Raw genomic sequence first — 14,467 nt, 5'->3', positions numbered from 1 at the left:
CAGTAAGACGGTAGGAGCGCCTTGGTCTCGTGGTAACGTGAGCAGCTGCGGTACGAAAGGTCCTTGGTTCAAATCCTCCATCGAGTGAAAAGTTTAATTTTCAGTTTATGTGACAAACTCTTATGTTTTCATCACTTTTTTGGGAATGATTATCACATCCACAAGCAAAACTAAATCGGGCAAGATAGAAGAATCTTTTTACCCATTCGCCAAGTGTAGAAGTTAGGTGGGTCGACAACATATTCCTGTCATGTGACGCAGATGCCGTCACCAGTGTCGCATAGAATATATCAGATGCGTTTTCCTGTGGAGGAATCGGTTGACCTATGACCTTGCGATCAAATGTTTTCGGTTCCCATTGGAGAGGCACGTCCTTTCGTCTACTAATCGCACGGTTTTGCGATGCGGTCGCAAAACACAGACACTAAACTTATTACAGTGAACAGAGACGTCAATGAACGAACGGACGGATAATAACTATGCAAAAATAAAGAAAGTAAAATTTTCACTCGAGGGAAGACTTGAACCAAATACCTCTCGTTCCGCAGCTGCTCACGCTACCACGGGACCACGGCGCTCCTGAGCTCCCAGGCTCATAATGTTGTCTATACGGCCCATGGACTACCCAGTTTGCATATTTTGCTTATTTTTTCACAGTTCCACACAACTTCTTCCTGTTTTTTCAATTGATCTGTGTTCAGTTTATCAAGGCCTATCCACTGTGCCAACTTACAACTAAATCTGAGGGGGGTGCGATGGGGAGGTTCCCTTGTGAGCACTATGGGACTTAACATCTGTGGTCATCAGTCCCCTAGAACTTAGAACTACTTAAACCTAACTAACCTAAGGACATCACACACACCCATGCCCGAGGCAGGATTCGAACCTGCGACCGTAGCAGTCGCGCGGTTCCGTACTGAGCGCCTAGAACCGCGAGAGCACCGCGGCCGGCAGGAGATCTCAAATTGATTCCATGTTTCTCCATTTCCAGGAGGTTTTAGACACTGTTCCTCACAAGTCGCGTCTAACCAAACTGCGTGTCTGTGGAGTATCGCCTTAGCTGTGCGGATAGATCCGAGATTTCCTCTCATAAAGGTCACAGTATGTGGTAATCGACGGAAAAATCATCGAGTAAAAGAGAAGTGATATCCGACGTACCCCAAGGAAGTGTTATAGACCCTCTGCTGCTCCTAATCTACATAAACGATTCAGGAGATAACCCGAGCAGCCCTCTTAGACTTTTTGCAGATAGTGATGTCGTTTACCGTTTATTAAAATCATCAGAAGATCAGAACCAATTGAAAAATGATTTATATACAGTTGAATGGTGCAAAAAACGGGAGAACACCTGTCTCCTGGCTTATGTGTCCAGTACACTCTAAGTGAAAATAACCACGAAATAGTGGCAAAAATGAATGAGTATCACGTAGTGATACCGTGACAATGTCACAACCTGCCAATTTTTAACAATTTATTGGCAGTTTGTAGATGGCCATATTAATTGCTCACAAATGGAGCTACGCATTTCTTATTCAATCTAGCAGATAACCATAAAAATAAATATCCGCTTTTTTGTGAAAATGAGGTACAAAAACCACGCATTGAAAAAGATTTCAAGTGATATGGTTATATCCGGAACACGTTCAGACACTTATGCAGGGGTAACATAAGGGTTAAAATTTTGTTCTGGAGACACTACGAATGAACAAAAAAATTTTAAACATTATCTTGCCTGCCGGATTCGCGCACAGGATGGCCTCTCTGCGATGGATATGGCTGGTCTTCATGTTTACCGTCGCGGTTGGAGCAGATTTACACCTTGGCTCCTCCGGAGACCCAGATTTATTTTCGATTTGACTAATTTTAGGAAAGATAGTACACCAGATTTTACATTACAATCTCAGTATTTTAACAATTTAGATGCGCATCACGGTTTTACCGTCGTTTACACTGATGGCTCCAAACAGGAGAATTTCCTTGGCTGTTCTGTAGTGTTCCCTGATCATGTTACCCGGATTCGCCTCCCTGATGAATATACCGTTTTCGCAGTGGAGCTCTACGCGTTCCTGAAAGCACTGGAGCAGATGAATCAGGTTCGGGGCAATCGATTTCTCCATTCTCTTAGTGCCTTACAATCATTGCAGAATCTGTACTCAACTGAGGAGATGGTCCAGCTGATATAGGACCAACTGTACTTGCTCCAACGGCGGGGTAAGGAGGTGTCCTTCTTCTGGGTGCCTGATCGTGTAGGGATATGGGGCAGTGAACAGGCCGATCGGGCGGCCAAGGAGGCCTGCAGAGAGCAGGATGTGGTCCAGTGTCCTATTCCCTTGCAGTCTGTCATTTCTGCACTCCACAAGAAGTGCATGGAGTTGTGGGAGGAAGGCTGGCCGGAGTGGCCGAGCGGTTCAAGGCGCCACAGTCTGGAACCGCGCGACCGCTACTGTCGCAGGTTCGAATCCTGCCTCGGGTATGGATGTGTGTGATGTCCCTAGGTTAGTTATGTTTAAGTAGTTCTAAGTTCTACGGGACTGATGACCTCAGAAGTTAAGTCCCGTAGTGCTCAGGGCCATTTGAACCAGGGTGTAGAAAAGTATCCGCTACCAGTCGTCACAATAAGAGGTTATTTATTTGTCACACTAGCGGTTTCGGGCTTGCGCCCATCCTCAGGTGTTTATACATGTATAAATACCTGAGGATGGGCGCAATACCGAAATCGATCGCGTGACAAATAAATAACCTTTGATTGTGACTGGTAGCGGATACTTTTCTATACCCTTTAAAGGAACAGTCACGGAGTTCGACAGCATCCACTATGGATAAAATCAATTTGAACCATTTCTTGGCAGTTTGTACGGGGCCATATTAATTGCTTACAAAAGGATCTATGAATTTCATTATTCAATCTAGCGGATAACCATAAAAATAAATATACACTTTTGTGTTCAAGTAAAGTACGAAAACCAGGCATTCAAAAAGTTGTCAAATGATATGGTTACATTCGGAAAACGTTCAGACATTTATGCGGTGGTAACATAAGGGTTAAAATTTTGTTCTGAAGATACTACGAATGAACAACAATGTTAGACATTATCTTGCTTGTCTCAGACGTGTAACTGACCTTCCTAAAATGAGAATTTGTTATTCATAACATTATTCACTTATCTCCCAGCGTCCTTTGATTGTAGAAAAAGCGATATCACTGGATTATATTTCCAATTGCTGCTAGAAATTTGTAGTGCCATAACAAACTCCGAAATACCACTTCATTTGATAGTACTTTTCCACTCCCGATGGACGCTATACAATCATTCCTCAGTGTGCTTATAGAGGCCATCTGCTTAGTAGTGCCGAAGTAGCGAAGGTGCGGAAAAATTGTGGAAGTTCTGCGATTAGTTGTTCTGGACTCTGTTCTGATTTTGATTAGATCATACACTCAAGACCCAAAGAAACTGGTACACCTGGCTAATATAGTGTATGGCCCCGCGACCACGCGGGAGTGCCGCAACACAGCGTGGCATTAAGCGACCAAACTCTGAACTAGTGCTGGACAGAACTGACACTGTGAATCATGCAGGGGTGTCCATAAAGCCTTAAGAGCACGAGGAATTGGAGGTCTGTTCTGACCAGCGCGTTATGGCATCTCAGATACGCTCAATAATATTCATGTCTGGGGACTTTGGTGACCATCGGAAGTGTTTAAACCCAGAAGAGTGTTCCTGGAGCCACTCTGTAGCAATTCTGGACGTATTGGGAGTCACATTGTTCTGCTGGATTCACCCAAGTCCATCGGAGTGCACAATGGACATGAATGGATGCAGGTGATCAGACAGGATGCTTACGTACGTGTCGTATCTAGACGTATCAGGAGTGTCGTATCACTCGAACTGCTCATGACCCACAACATTGCAGTGCCTCCAACAGCTTGCACAGCTACACTATTGTTGACAAACAGCTGGAGGCAGCGTCTGCCGTAAAATATCTAGGAGTAACTATCCAAATTGTGGGAAAAGCAGACACAAGACTCAGTCTTAAGGAAATGTAACTCATCCACGAAAGAAGTGGGTTATAAGGCGCTTGTTCGCCCGATTCTTGAGTATTGTTCATGTATCTGGGATCCCTATCAGGTAGGACTGATAGAGGAGATAGAGAATATTCAACGAAGAGCGGCGCGTTTCGTCACGAGATTATTTAGCTGGCGAGAGAGCGTAACGGATATGCTAAAGAAACTCCACTGGCAGACGTCACAAGAGAGAAGTTGTGCATCAAGGAGAAATTTAATACTGAAATTTCGGGACAGCACTTTTCAGGACAACTTAGACAACATACTACTTTCCCCCACATACATCTCGCGTATTGAACACGAGGAGAAAATTCGAGAAATTAGAGCCAGTACAGACGCTTACCGACAATCATTCTTCCCAAGCACTATTCGCGAGTGGAACGGGGTTGGAGGGATCAGATAGCAGTACCGAAAGTACCCTCCGCCACACATCATTAGGTGGCTTGTAGATGTAGATGACCTGCAGCGTCCATGGATTCATGAGGTTGTCTCCATTCCCGTACACGTCCATCCGCTCGATACAATATGAAACTGACTCGCCCGACAAGGCGACATGTTTTTATCAGTAAGCTAAGAGCCCATTGGGAGACAATTTCCAAACCTTTACGAAAATTTCGGTTACGGAGACGTGCAGCCCAACTGTCTTCTTATCGTTTATCTTTTAATGGAATTATCATTTATTTACATTGTCGGGTTTCTTCTGTACCGGAAAGCGATCTCAGAGCTGCACGGTATCGAGGCGAGATTTTTGTTTATTTATTTCTTTCTTTACAAACTCCGCGATGAGGCCCTGAGGGCCATGCATTACTTACGTCCGCCGTGTCATCCTATGACATATGGTGATATGGAGAGGCACGGGGTTACACACAACTTTTCCACGGTTAGGCGACGCACTAATAATATATATAATCTGGTGCAGACCTATGTTTGTTGTTCTCACTGTGATGGCGTTGTCGTTGCGCACAGACGCCAGTCTCAGCGATCTGCCATATTAAGAATTCAGTGAGAAGAACGAGCATTTCACTCTCTCATCTTATGTGATTAGAGAATTGTGTTATAACGAGCATTGCACTTAATGCTTCTCGACTCTAATCCGGAACTGGGACCCAATTTTCAAGGGAAAGGTGTATACATTTTGATTCTTGGGAAGTAGAATAGGTAAACTCGATAGGTGCACGTAAGACGGAGGAGCAACGACAGGACATGGTTAGATGGTGATGTCTGGTTTGTGAGGCGCTCAACTGCGCGGTCATCAGCGCCTGTAAGAGTCCCAACGTTTACACAGTCCATTTTCTGTTCACTATCCAATCTGGTCTGTCTCACAAATTATGATGATGATGAAATGATGAAGACAACACGAACACCTAGTCCCCGGGCAGAGAAAATCCCGGGAATTGAACCCTGTTCCCCGTGATCCGGACACAGCAACGCTAGGCGCTAGAGCACGAGCTGAGGACAGGGCATGGTTAGAAGGGCTTTTGTAAAAAGAAGCAGTTGCTAATGTCCAAGATTATGAAGATCATGTATAGTTTTGCCAACTTCTGAGACCTCTAACACACCACGTGCCACCCGGATAGATTCTCGGTTTTCATCAGGAGACTGAGTGAATGTATTTCAAGTCCTTCCACCAAGGAAAATTCTCTGACAGCGCGGGATTCGAACCAGATCCCTCACATGACAGATGTGCTCACCACGCTGCTTCAGAGACGGTCAGGCGAAGTGAGCAGCCGAAGTTCGTCCTGAGTCTGTTACACCGTCAGCTAGTGATGTCTCGAACTGCTCATCTCACAACTGCCTGCACAATGCTCCACATTCCTATGTGCAGTTCTAAAAAAATCGCTATCTTACGTCACGTGGTGACAGTGCCAAATACGACCGGCAGAAGTGTTCTCTCCTCTTGGATCGTATTCCTCCTGGCGGAACGGGTGGACCTACAAGAATGCAATGCCGAAAGAAAACTGTGGCATTCTTCGGCCAGTTTCCTCGAGTTAGCACCGCTTACGTAGCACACCTCGAGTGCACGCCCCCTTTGTTTTTGCAAAAGCTGCCTCGCGAGCACATGCCTGTGTGGTGAGCCGGAGCTCGATACTCTCTACTTGCTGACGCAGCAACACAGCCGCACAGCTGCAGGGCAGGTGGCGTGGTGTCTGGCACTGCAGCAAGCTGGCGCAGTAATCCGCTCGCCTTTCAGCAGCCGGCTTCAGCTTTCAGGAGCAGGTGAGTCACCAGACCGCTGCTTCAGCCGACTGCTGCCTTATCTGTGCGATAACATCCTCGACAACAACTCTGTCTCCATAACAGCTTTACAAATAACGGCCTGTTCCACAGATTATCAGATATCGTTCGCTACCTGGAGTACACAATTTGCAGAGGTATCAAGGCCGGGGACTGCATGAACTTTGGCATCCTTCCTTAAGTGCTAAAATAGAGCTACCTTCGACTCTATCTATGTGTCGATCCTGGTGTTATCCGTCAATCTGTAATGTCTTCTGCACACTGCGGCAGAGCGTCGTTTTACAAACGAGTTAATGTGTCATACATTTGACGCTAAGCAAATAAGTGAGAAAAACTTTAGAAAAGGATTGAAACTATGCTTAATGTTAGTTAGAAATCGCTAAAGACTCTCATTATGAAACACTGTATGGATATACTCGCACTCTGGGTAATTTACGTTGCAGTTTAAAGGAAAACAAGCTTTTCACGCATTTCAAAGTCTATGACGTCCTATTACCAAACTATGGGCCGTACGGCGATATAATTTTGCAGATATCTACAGTGATATATTTAGATACTATCTGATAAGTGTGTTGCCAATAGAATAATTACTAACATGACAATGAGTGTCGGTTTTACAAGCTAATCTGCTATCAGGAAGGATAATTTTCAGAGCTCTGCGACTGACTTTCTATACTCACATTAATCGTGGTTTTTGAAGTCGGGTGATAATCGGAGAAAACACATTACGAGCTGAAAATACAACGCTACTGGAAGCTTTTAGAACCCAGACTCAGCTGACATTTTATTTATTTATTTTGGGAGCAAGATAACTGATGATGGTCGAAGTAGAAAAGATATAAAATGTAGACTGGTAATGGCAAGGAAAGCGTTTCTGAAGACGATAAATTTGTTAACATCGAGTATAGATTTAAGTGTCAGGAAGTCGTTTCTGAAAGTATTTGTATGGAGTGTAGCCATGTATGGAAGTGAAACATGGACGATAAATAGTTTGGACAAGAAGAGAATAGAAGCTTTCGAAATGTGGTGCTACAGAAGAATGGTGAAGATTAGATGGGTAGATCGCATAACTAATGAGGAGGTATTGAATAGAACTGGGGAGAAGAGGAGTTTGTGGCACAACTTGACAAGAACAAGGGACCGGTTGGTAGGACATGTTCTCAGGCATCAAGGGATCACAAATTTAGCATTGGAGGGCAGCGTGGAGGGTAAAAATCGTAGAGGGAGACCAAGAGATGAATACACTAAGCAGATTCAGAAGGATGTAGGATGCAGTAAGTATTGGGAGATAAAGAAGCTTGCTCAGGATAGGGTAGCATGGAGAGCTGCATAAAACAAGTCTCAGGACTGAAGACCACAATAACAACAACAACATCTATTTATTGTGTGGTACATGGCAGCAGCACGTATACGAATCGAAATTACACAGAGTTAGTTGTTGACTACATATCGATGTCCGTATCCACATCATAGCATGAGGTATGGCTTCAATAAAGTCACCAGCTGATCTACTATATTTTCTGATAGGGCACGCTTTTATGAAAAGCTCCAGAATATGTTCACGTGCTCCACAGTCCTAACATGGGCTGTCAACGAGTCTCCATTAATAAAGCATGGTATCACAGTTTGTTTGGCCCTTTCGGCTACAGTAGAGTCTAGAGCAGTCTGTACTTGGGAAGCAGAAACCTTGCAGTGGTTTCGAGGGATCCGTTATGGGGTGATGAATACTAACTGAGTTCTTCCAATCCTTTATCCATGTGTATATTAGCTTAAAGGTGTTCTGTCATCTCATATAGCTGTTGCTCCACATAGGCTTCCATGATTTCATGCGCATATTTGGTAAAATCGTTACTGCAACTTGAACGGGTATATATTTTGCGTCGTCTACCCATAGTATTTTTCCCTTTCTTTAATAGTTGTTTCTTTTCGCTTGAGCTTTGGTGGAGCTATGTTACTGTCGATGGAGAGCCACGGTATTGGAGAAGGCCTTAATGTACAGGAGATTAGCCGCATGGTTTTGTCGATCTGCACGTCTACTTGTTGGTATTGCGCCAGACCAGAGCGCAGTAGTCTGCAATTGTGAAAACTATTGACGTGAGTCCTGTTGCCAGCGTGGGTGGATGTGCACCTCAATAGCTACCAGTCAATTTTCTAATAATATTATTTCATGTCGCTAGTTTCTAACCAAAACAATATTTACGGTGGCAGTTGTATTCCACTCTCTATTGGTTAAATAACACCTTCAGCAGTTTATTGAGGCGAGAGAACTTACTTCAGTTTTATATGCATTCGCACACAAACACCATCTTCTGTATTATTTAAGTGCCTTAAGATCATCCGTCAAAGTCCTTACCCTTCTTCAAGAGATTTATTTTGCACCGGTATGGCGAAATCATCAGTGTATCCGAATTTTTTGCTCAGTGTCTATAGCACATCGGCAGTGTAAGTATTGGATAATAATAGTGCTAGAACTGAACCTTGGGGTGGTCGAGTCTTGATTTTCAATGTTTTGTGAACATGATTTCTACCAATCACTGAGCATAGTCTTTGGAAGTGTTGTAAACTGAAGGCATGGTATCACTTTCTTCAGCTTCAGACTAAGTCCATTCCACCAAATAATATCACTGTTAAGTCTACGAATGCCACTGATGTTCTCAGTCCTCTTTGAAAACCATCGTCTGTGTGTGATACCTACGCGCAACTTGTACGTTTACCACTGATAACTGCCTGAAATTACGGTGATATTTTTTCTATAGCCTTGTAGATACGGTTGTATATGAGTTGAAATTTTCAAATGTGTGTGAATTCCTAAGTGACCCAACTGCTGAGGTCATCGGTCCCTAGACTTACACACTACTTAAACTAACTTATTCTGAGAACAACACACACGCCCATGCCCCAGGAAGGACTCTAACTTCCGGCGGGAGGTGTATATCAGTCATTCCAGCAGTTTACAGAGTGTGATTAGTAATGCTATCGGACGACAACTTGACGAACCTTTAGCAGGTTTGGGTACTGCCAGCGTGCCATCTGGTATTTTCATTCACAGTGAAAATAGTGGCGGTCAGCGAAATAGTTGTGAGGTATCACGACAGCTGTTCTGAGTACACTTGCCATTCGCCAGTATCCGTTACATTTATGGTTTTTTGTAACTGAAACTAAATTTACACATCTATCTGTTAAACGAAATTTGTTTTTGCGAAAATCATACATTGAGGTGACAAAAGTCATGGGATAGCAATATGCGCGATCCAGATGACGGTCGTGTGGCGTATACACAGTACAGGGTGATTCAAAAAGAATACCACAACTTTAAAAATGTGTATTTAATGAAAGAAACATAATATAACCTTCTGTTATACATCATTACAAAGAGTATTTAAAAAGGTTTTTTTTCACTCAAAAACAAGTTCAGAGATGTTCAATATGGCCCCCTCCAGACACACGAGCAATATCAACCCGATACTCCAACTCGTTCCACACTCTCTGTAGCATATCAGGCGTAACAGTTTGGGTAGCTGCTGTTATTTCTCGTTCCAAATCATCAATGGTGTCTGGGAGAGGTGGCTGAAACACCATATCCTTAACATACCCCCATAAGAAAAAATCGCAGGGGGTAAGATCAGGGCTTCTTGGAGGCCAGTGATGAAGTGCTCTGTCACGGGCTGCCTGGCGGCCGATCCATCGCCTCGGGTAGTTGACGTTCAGGTTTCATAACTAACCTTTTTCGTAGGACTCTCCATACAGTTGATTGTGGAACTTGCAGCTCTCTGCTAGCTCTGCGAGTCGATTTTCCTGGGCTGCGAACAAATGCTTGCTGGATGCGTGCTACATTTTCATCACTCGTTCTCGGCCGTCCAGAACTTTTCCCTTTGCACAAACACCCATTCTCTGTAAACTGTTTATACCAACGTTTAATACACCACCTATCAGGAGGTATACCACCATACTTCGTTCGAAATCCACGCTGAACAACTGTCGTCGATTCACTTCTGCCGTACTCAATAACACAAAAAGCTTTCTGTTGAGCGGTCGCCATCTTGGCATCAACTGACGCTGACGCCTAATCAACAGCGCCTCAAGCGAACAAATGTACAACTAAATGAAACTTTATAGCTCCCTTAATTCGCCGACAGATAGTGCTTACCTCTGCCTTTTGTCGTTGCAGAGTTTTAAATTCCTAAAGTTGTGCTATTCTTTTTGAATCACCCTGTATAAAATGAGAGCCATCATTTCCACTAGGGTGATAATGGCGGCACGAAGGTAATTAACAGACTTTGAATGTAGAATGGACATTCCATTTCGGAAATCGTTACGAAATATTCCGAGATGCACAGTGTTAAGAGTGTGCAGAGAATACCAGGTTTCAGGCATTACCACTCGCTACCGACAATGAAGTGGCCGACGGAATTCACACAATGACAGACAGCAGCGGCGTTTGCGTACAGTTGTCAGTGTTAACAGACAAGAAACACTGCGTAAAATAATCGCAGAAATCAATGGAGACGTGTGACGAACGTATCCGCTAGGACAGGGTGTCGGAATTGGGCGTTAAGGGGCTATGGCAGCAGATGACCGACGCGACTGCATTTGCTAACAGCGCGACATCGTGTGCAGCGCCTCACCTGGGCTCGTTATCATATCGGTTGGATCCTGGACGACTGGAAAGCCGTGACCTTGTCAGATTAGACACTATTTCAGTAGTTAAGAGCTGATGATAGGGTTCGAGTGTGACGCAGATCCCACGAACCAAGGCACTGTGAAAGCTAGTGGTCGCTCCATGATGTTGTGGGCTGTGTTTACGTGGAATGGACTGGGTCCATTGGTTCAATTGAACCCATCATTGACTGGTAGTGTTCGGCTGCTTGGAGACCATTTGCAGCCATTCATGGACTTCATGGTCCGAAACATGTCACCGGGCCATAGTTATTCGTAATTAGTTTGAAGAACATGAGTCGCATTGAACATTCATGGGACACAATCGAGAGGTGAGCTCGTGCATAAAATCCTGCACCGGCAACAGTTTCGCAGTTTGGTCGGTTAGAGACGCAGCATGGCTTAATATTTGTACAGGAGATTTCCAACTACTTGTTGAGTCCACATGTACGAAGAGTTGCTGAAATACGTCCGGCAATAGAAGGTCCGACCCGATATTAGGAAGTATCCCATGACTCTTTTTTACGTCAGTGTGATTTGTCATTCATAGACTCCAGCGAAAGGGGGGAGGGGGGAGGAGAGGAAGGTGTCAACAAATACCCTCCACCCTCCGCCTCACTGCGTACGTCGTTAGCAGTTTTATCTTCGCCGCTCTATAGATGTCTATAGCTTCACAACTATGCACGGTCCTATACGGGGAATCGATGTTTGATGTTAAAGTCACGGGACGGATAGATGATAGGCTGTCCGTGGAAATTTCCCAGCACAGTAGCTGCGCGGCTCATCCTATGGCCTGGCGGGTCAACGCTCCATCACGCCACACGAGGACGTCTCTGTGAGGCTCGAGAGAGAGAGAGAGAGAGAGAGAGAGAGAGAGAGAGAGACAGAGAGAGGGAGATAGAGGGGTGGAGGGGGGGGGGGACGGTCCAGAGACAGACAGACAGTCAGGCATCCGGCCATTGCTCAGTTTTAAATCCAATCGCCGGCCATTAGCGCTAGTTTACTTGTGTTGTGTGGGCGTGCGTCGCTCAATGGGACGGCCCGCATCCAATCTCGGCCGATTGCCGACATGATGCCGTCTGCTGCCGTCACGGCGGCCAGGGCCCACACTCCCTCGAGGCCAGAGCAATTTTCCCAGGGCTCGCCAGCGTACCCGTGTCCCGACCTCTGTCGCCGTCTCCAGGCCTCTGCGTCACTGCGAGAGGTTCCGGCCCAGGCGGCTGCCGATTATGTGAACTCCTCCTCCCTCCCCCCTCCCTCCTCCGGCCTCATCCCTCCCTGCGCTAATCACCAACTGACATTAATTACCATCCTAAGGCTCATCTGTATTACTAGATGCCTAAAGCGTTCACCCTTTCCCAGCTCCATGTTCCCTATCTGACGACTTCCAGGGACAACAAATTTGACTTGTCAGTATTTCATATGATAATTCAAAAAAAAAACAAAAAAACCACTCCGTCTTCAGGCCACGAGCGGCCTACCGGGACCATCCGACCACCGTGTCATCCTCAGTTGAGGATGCTGATAGGAGGGGCATGGAGTCAGCACACCGCTCTCCCGGTCGTTATGATGGTATTCTTGACCAAAGCCGCTAGTATTCGGTCGAATACCACCTCACTTGGCATCACGAGGCTGAGTGCACCTCGAAAAATGGCAACAGCGCATGGCGGCCTGGATGGTCACCCATCCGAGTGCCGACCACGCCCGGCAGCGCTGAACTTCGGTGATCTTACGGGAACCGGTGTATCCACTGCGGCATGGCCGTTGCCATATGATTATTCACCGAATTTAAAAATTTAGAATGTAGTCATGGCCTAGTCATTAAGAGGTATGATCTTACAATGAGGGTTTAGCACAATGAGACAAGTATTAAACATAGAAACTCTGTATTTTTCTCGAGGCAGTGTACCTCACAGCACGCAAATTACCGAGACTATATTCATCTAGTATTTGAGAATGAGGGCGATTGGCAACATCAAACGAGCTTTACACATACTTTCAAACCTTTTTGAACCTTCTTCTCGTTGACTTTCCGTGCAAAATAATGAATAAAAAAGTTTATCGTTTACTACATTTTCGCTGTTCATGCAGTAAAACAGCAGCATCAGGCATGACGTTTTAATGCATTACTACTTTCCTACTGACTCTCTTCGCAACACATTTTGCAAACGGTAGCCACTTATACCACTGAATGTTCCTGCAAAATAATATAATTGTAAGATATGTACGTCAGGAGATACTACGTCATAAACACTGAGATGCATAAACTAGATTTTCTTAAAACGGAACAAAAATTATCCACACTATACTCATTCAGTGTTCGATAATGACTTCCAGTTAACAATAACCATAATTTCAATCCTTTTCTAGACTTTTTCATTAGTCTATCAGCGAATAATCCGAGACAAATAAAACCAAAGAAATTACGGCTTTGCGCCCTCAATCATAAAGATTTTACACGCTCAGCGTCAAGTAATCAGGGGTTTGAAACTGTTTTGTAAATGGGAGTTCGATTATGTGAATAATCGGACGGGAGAGGGTGGGGTAGGGGTACTGATTGATTACCGGTAGAAGTAAATGAAAAATGAATGGAGCGTGGTCTACAGATTAATGTGACTCGACGATTCCTCCAAAAGAGTAACAGAACACATTAACCGATATACGATTCACAGAGTGCAACGGATGAAGGACATTGGTTCGCGCCCACTTGCTGGGTTGGACAGCAATATTATGACAATGAAACGATTCCAAAGTTGCAAAACGGATGGTGTCGACAACACGTCTACGAGGGTTCGAACTTTAGTAGTGTCAACTATTTATTTACAGCTCGTAGAAAATAGATACGTTTTTTCAAAGTTTTACTGACCTTCAGAGTAGTCACCAGCATTGTGTATAACCCATTGCCAGCGATGTGGAAGTTGTAGGATACTCTTAGCAGTGCCAATTGTGTTGACAGTTCGAGCGGCCCGGTCTATTGCCCGACGAATTTGTAGCAGTTCTGAAGCGAATGCCGTCAAGTGTTTCCTCTAGTTTACAAATCGACATGAACTTACGAGGGCTGTTCATTTTTGGAACACAACCTGCCACCAGCTTAAGACAGGAGTGATGATACTTTTTGCAGGACCTGACCATCATTTTGCAGTACAAAGCTCAAGCACGTACACTGCAAACTGTTACTGATTTGTTTTACAGATGGGGCTGCTAAGTGCTATACCATCTACTGCACTCCCCTGACTTAAGCCCTCGTAAGTTCATCTCGATTTATAAACTGAAGTAAACGCTTCACGGCATTCGCTTCAGAACTGCTACAAATTCGTCGGGCAATAGACCGCGCCGCTCAAACTGGCAACACAACTGGCACTGCTAAGAGTATCCTACGACTTCCACACCGTGGCAGTGGGTTATACACAATGCTGGTGACTACTTTGAAGATCAGTAAAACTTTGAAACACGTATCTATTTTGTACAAGCTGTGAATAAACTGTTGCCACTATTAAAGTTCCAACGCTCGTA

General features: G+C 44.8%; 1 protein-coding gene and 1 pseudogene across 2 annotated transcripts in view; one reads left to right on the top strand and one right to left on the bottom strand.

The window, feature by feature from the left end:
• The window catches only part of LOC126419059 (fatty acid-binding protein, muscle-like), a 159,150-nt gene that overhangs the window by 84,975 nt on the left and 59,708 nt on the right, over positions 1–14,467 (top strand). The window lies entirely within an intron of this gene.
• On the bottom strand, positions 12,606–12,723 carry LOC126420052 (5S ribosomal RNA; annotated as a pseudogene).

Source organism: Schistocerca serialis, chromosome 9, assembly GCF_023864345.2.
Source record: "Schistocerca serialis cubense isolate TAMUIC-IGC-003099 chromosome 9, iqSchSeri2.2, whole genome shotgun sequence".
In the NCBI taxonomy this organism is placed as follows: Eukaryota; Metazoa; Arthropoda; class Insecta; order Orthoptera; family Acrididae; genus Schistocerca; species Schistocerca serialis.
This window is presented reverse-complemented; position numbering and strand designations above follow the sequence as displayed.